General features: G+C 46.0%; 1 long non-coding RNA gene across 1 annotated transcript; it reads right to left on the reverse strand.

Moving 5' to 3' along the window:
• Nucleotides 1–846: 846 nt before the first annotated feature.
• Nucleotides 847–5,663, reverse strand: LOC126488160 (uncharacterized). The gene is made up of 3 exons (XR_007588595.1): nucleotides 5,446–5,663; nucleotides 3,180–4,182; nucleotides 847–1,896 (listed from the first exon to the last, which is right to left on the reverse strand). It is a non-coding gene; the product is annotated as an uncharacterized lncRNA (long non-coding RNA).
• Nucleotides 5,664–5,799: the final 136 nt, after the last annotated feature.

Below are 5,799 nucleotides of genomic sequence, written 5' to 3' on the forward strand. Positions count from 1 at the left end.
TGTGTTTTTCTGCTGTGTAGTACTCCATTGTGTAAATGTACCACATTTTCCTTATCCATTCTTCGATCGAGGGGCATTTAGGTTGTTTCCAGGTTCTGGCTATGACAAACAAAGCTTCTATAAACATGGGTGAGCACATGTCCTTGTGGCACGATTGAGCATCCTTTGGATATATACCCCAAAGTGGTATTATTGGGTCTTGAGGAAGGTTGTTTCCTACTTTTCTGAGAAATCGCCACACTGACGTCCAAAGGGGTTGTACCAGTTTGCATTCCTGAGGCTCAACCTTTAATGTCAACTTCAGTCCTGACAAAAGAGGTAAGAGGAGCATGGAGGTGTCTGTGTTTCTGTCACGTTAAAAAAATTATTTGACTGTGGGGAGGCTTCAGAGATGGCTCAGCTCTTCCAGAGGACCTGGGTTCAATTCCCAGCATCCACATGGCAGCTCAACACTGCTATAACTCTAGTTCCAGAGCCTTTGGCACCCTGGACATACCAGTGTACATAAAATAATAAATCCTTAAAAATGTTTATTTTAAATAGGTGTGGCATGGGGCTGCAAGAGGCAGAGATGTCAGTGTGGAACTGCCTGGCATGGGTGCTGAGAACTGATCTCAGTCCTCTACAAATGCAGTCTGCGCTCCTAGTTGCTAAGCTGTCTCTCCAGCGCCTTTTACTCTTTAAATGAGGACAGTGGTCAGAGGTCAGCTACTGAGAAGCAGACCTGAGCTGCGTCCCTGTGGGTGGCTCCTCAGTGATCTTTCAGACCTGAGCTGCACCCCTTTGTGGGTAACTCTTCAGTGATCTATTATCTCCTTTAAATTTTATTTTGTCAGCCAGGCGGTGGTGGCGCACGCCTTTAACCCCAGCACTCAGAAGGTAGAGGCAGGCGGACCTCTGTGAGTTTGAGGCCAGCCTGGTCTACAGAGTGAGTTCCAGGACAGAAAGGGCTACACTGAGAAAACCCATATCGAAAAACCAGCAAAAAAGAGGGGGTCAATCCCATAAAGTTAGCATGTTTCTCTCAGGTCCGATGGGGCGAGCATATGTCCTGACACATTTCCTATCCACGTGTTTCCCACCCACGTGTGATCAAGCTCATCCAGTAGTGTTGGGTCAACAAAGGTGTTGAAGGGAGGAAGAACACATGGCTTGTTTTCTCCCATAAACACCAACCTCCAGCGTTTCAGAATGTGTCTGTCCTTGGGCAAGGGGCTCACAGGTTAGAGGGGTTTTTGTTTCATGGATCTCTTAGGCACCGTAATCAAAACTAGGAGGAGCCTGGAAATGAGAATGGGATTTGTCGTTTATTTCATCCAAGGCCCCCCTTTTTTGTAATGCTTTTTTTTTTTTAGTGTGGCCAGATCATCTCTAATTAATTCAGAATGGTTTGAATAGAACAACAACAATAATAATAGTAATAATAATAAATCTTAAAGCTGTACACAAACCTCCTTGTTCTACACAGAGCAGGCCGCGTGCCCCATCATACTGTAGAGTGACTTCAGCTACTCAACCCACCTGTGGATAGATCTGGTCTGTTTGGTTTTAACAGGTACCTTTCCTGGCATGCCAATTTAGCTATTTCGTCCTCTAGGCCAGGAAGCTTCCTTTGAACTAACTCTCCAGCCTTTTGAGGAGGATACCGGGTGATGTGCTTTACTTCCTCTTGAAGTCAGGGCCCAGGAAGGCTGAAAGGCTAGAAAAGGCTGGGCAATGGGGCATTCATCAGGAACATCTAGTTCGCTGCCCCAGATGAGGCAGCGAGCAATCCCACCAGCTGGACTGGCCCACATCACTTTCAGCCCATCTAGGGCTCGCGGTAGGGCTCGCGGTCCCTCGTAGCAGATCGTCTGCAGCTGCTCCCTGGATGGCGTCTGTCAGCTGCCTGGAAATCTGTTGAGAGAGATGTAGACAGAAGTTAAAGTTTAGGAACTTAAAGGAACATCTTAGATTTGGAACTTTCAGGTCCCTAGTCCTGGCAGTTGGGGGAGGGAGTTCAAAGACTCAGGGACCGGCATGTGGGGAAACAGGCTGTACTTATCTTGAGTCCTTTTGACCGGTGAGAGATGGATCCAAGTCTTATGATTCCCCCAACTCCCTGAAGCTTACATGAATTTTCCTTTTTAGTTTACAAAAAGAGATAGAATTTTAGCTATATTAGCGTTACCATTATTATTCCTTTAAAAACGGCGGCGGCGTGGGTGTGTGGATAAACACAGGATAGACGCAAAAGGAAGAGACGGACACGCGGCTCCCACGTGGGTGCGCTTTAATGGGGAGAGGGAAACACAGTAAGGGGTGGGACGTGCAAGACACACAAGGGTAGGGGGCCAAGAGGGAGGCCAAGAGAGCGAAGCCTCGTGGACCTTCGCTTTTAACGGGGGGCGCAAGGTTATCTGGGAGGAATGGCCTTCACCTGGGCGCGCGGGCGCCAAGGTGTTCGTACTCCAGGAGGAGTCTGGGAGCTGTAGTTTCCAAGGGAATAACAACCATTGTAGTCTGTGCTGAGACCCACGTTGTAGACAAAGCAGCTGTCGTGAGTCTTTAAAACAGATGGTATGGACAGTGTTTCTTCCAAGTCATAGCAAAAACCATGGTTTTGGATTAAAAAACAGAAACATTTTTTCCCTCTATCCAGAGTGCCTGAGATGTTGTAGCCTGATTGATAAGCACACTTAGAAAAAAAAAAAAAAAAAAAAAAAAAAAGAAAAAGAAAATTTGAAATCCTGAGCCTGTGACTGATAATAGCAGTCGCTGTCTACCAGCTTATCAGACCCCACTGATCAAAAACGCTGAAGTTTGAAATCTTAGTATAACCGCAACATAGCAGAGGAGGAAGGGTTGGTGTTATGGAGAGATGGCTCGGCTTTAAAAGCTAGGCTTGCAGCCAAAATAGAAGAAGGGGGAAGAGTCTAAATGATCTTAATCAATAAAAACCCGGAACATCAAAGAACCTGGAGCCGCTGCCAGTTGCTCCTTCCCCTCCAGCTCCTCCATCTGAAAAGTCCAAGTGCCTGGCTCCACCCCACGTTATCACTCCCTATCTTCTCCCCAGTGCTGGGATTAAAGGTGTGAACCGCCACTGCCCAGCTTCTAGGGTTAACCTGTGGCTAGTTCCATCCTTTGATCTCCAGGCAAGCTTTATTTGTCAGAACAGCATAAACACTCATACTTACAAGTCTTAAATCATTTTCTTTCTTAATTTCTTCTTCTTCTTCTTCTTCTTCTTCTTCTTCTTCTTCTTCTTCTTCTTCTTCTTCTTCTTCTTCTTCTTCTTTCTTCTTTCTTCTTCTTCTGGTGGTTTTTCAAGACAGGGTTTCTCTGTAGCTTTGGAACCAGTCCTGGAACTAGCTCCTATAGACCAGACTGTCTTCAAACTCACAGAGATCCACCTGCCTCTGCCTCCCGAGTGCTGGGGTTGAAGGCGTGTGCCACCACCGCCCGTCTCTAAAATCACGTGATTAGACCCTCAGAACTTACTCAAGCCTTCCTATCCTTAGACCTGAAGGAGCCGTGGAACATTTCCTCTGCTCCTCAGAACCTATATAAACTTTAACCTGTTTTCTTTCCATCTAATCATGAGCCAGAGACAGTACTTATTACTGAGAACAGTCATTGCAAAGCTCGTTCCTTTAATGAAAAGTTACATCTGAAACCTGTGTATCCTTTAATATGAAGCCTGTTAGCCAGGCAAACCTGTCTGCCTTTCTCAGCCCATTTAGGAGCTCTAGAAAAAGCAAGGCCTGACTTTTACATATGAAATGAGCTATAAATGGGTACAGTCGGGGAAGGAGCTGGTTGCCTGCTGCCACTGACGGAGCTGCAGTTAGTCAGCGGTCTGAGGAGGATAAATGGAGCAGGAGGCAGATCCAAAGGGCCTTTGTGTCAATTCAAATGGCCCAGACTCCCGTGGTCTCTGTGGCTTCCCTTGGGGATGGAGGTACCATGGTATCATTAGTGTCTGGCCACCAGCCGCAAGTGACCTGAGAAACCTTTCCTGTGGAGGAGGAAGTTGGGGGACTGACCCAACTGGGTCAAGGTGAAGTGGAGCAGTCAGCCCTCCAGGGCTTATCCTCAGTTTGAGCAGGGCCCTGGCAGTTATGCCTCGTGGTTAGCGTTCCCACAATCCAGATGAGGTAGACGTCATGTCCCATCATCCTCTTGGAAACCACGGGGTCACTGTTAGGAGACCATGAGGTCACTGTTAGGAGACGTCATAGTAAGCTTTCTCCTTTCACATTTTAATGCCACATTCAGCAGGCCTCTGAAGAGTGTGAGGACCATAGTCTCCTAAGCTAAACAAACATTGCTTTTTTAAAATTTGATAGGAGGCTAAATAAGGCTTATCATTATAATTAATTACTTAGCAGGACTATACTTGCACGTCTGAATTACCTTTAAGAGCTTACAGTAAGTTAGTAGCTTTTCTAAGATTGGTACTTGCGGCTGTATCTCTGTTAAGTTTGAGCCTTAAAAAAAAAAACAACAATTTCTGAACTGAAGCCCTTTCAATATCAAAATCAAGCTTTGCTTTATAAGTGTGGTTAAGAAGACGGACAGCTGTACTGCCTGCTTCCTACGTGGTTTTATATGACTCAGTTTATCAAAACAGCTTAAGCTTAACAAAGTAGCAAGGACAAGGAGGCTAGACATGCATTCTTAATCACAGACCTTAGGTAAGGAGAGACATTCTCAGAGTCTGTGTTTCCAGTGCCCCATGTTGTGGAGACACCCTAATCGTAAAATCATTTCCGTTGCTATTTCAGAAGTGCAAGGTTGTCACTGTTATGAATCACAATTTGAATCCAACATGAGAATGGTCCTAAACTCCCTGTGAAAAGGACCTTTGACCCCCAAAGGGTGATGACCCGTAGGCTGAGAGTTGCTGCTCCAAGCTCTTTGCCAGACCGCTGAGGTCGTTCTGGCTGCACCACAAGATAGGAATAGCTCAGCTGCTGGTGCTTAGTGTTTGGTGCTTGTAGCTGTGGCCTTAACTCTTTAGTCTTTCATTTATTTGTTCGTTTGTTTTAGATTACATATTAATAAAATACAAAACATTTTTTAATACAAAACATTTTTAATAAAACATTTTATAAACTTTAAATGCCTCCTATCCTTGCCGGGCAGTGGTGGTGCATGCCTTTAATTCCAGCACTTGGAGGCAGACACAGGAGGATCTCTGAGTTCAAAGCCAGCCTGGTCAACAAAGCAAGTTCCAGGGTAGGCTCCATTGCTACTGAGAAACCCTGTCTCAAAAAAACAAAAAGAAAGAAAGAAAGAAAAAGGCCTCATATCCTTACAAATTGAAAAAATTTTAAAAGCTGTCCCTTTAAAAATATCTATCCGTCTATCTCTTGCCTGCTGTGTGGCTCCCTGCCCAGGAACAGCCGCCTTCGGACACCTGTGGCATGATCTCGTAGCATACCTGTCTGTCTGTCTTACCTCATGGCCTGCATCCACTCTGGAACCTGCACCAGTCCCTTGCCTAGGACTGGCTGCCCACTGCTGCCGCTTGGGGACCTGCAGTGTTTCTGCCGCTGCAGCCACCAGAGATCCAGCAGCATTTTTTAATCAATCCATTACATTGGTGCCGTGAGGCTCTCCCACCCTGAGCTCCTCTCCCAGGGTCGGGATCCAGAACCAGGTATTTTTTTTCCACAACCACGTGTTCCATATGCCTGAATGCATTTCTTCAGTGTGATTTCTACACACACCACCAATTTCGATTGGTGAGTTTCCCCCATTCTGGTCAGCTTAACCATTTCTCTGAACCCGAGTTATTGACCGCTGAGCTCC

The sequence above is a fragment of the Alexandromys fortis genome, unplaced genomic scaffold, assembly GCF_014885135.2.
Source record: "Alexandromys fortis isolate MF-2015 unplaced genomic scaffold, M_Fortis_MF-2015_v1.1 scaffold_161, whole genome shotgun sequence".
Taxonomy (NCBI): domain Eukaryota; kingdom Metazoa; phylum Chordata; class Mammalia; order Rodentia; family Cricetidae; genus Alexandromys; species Alexandromys fortis.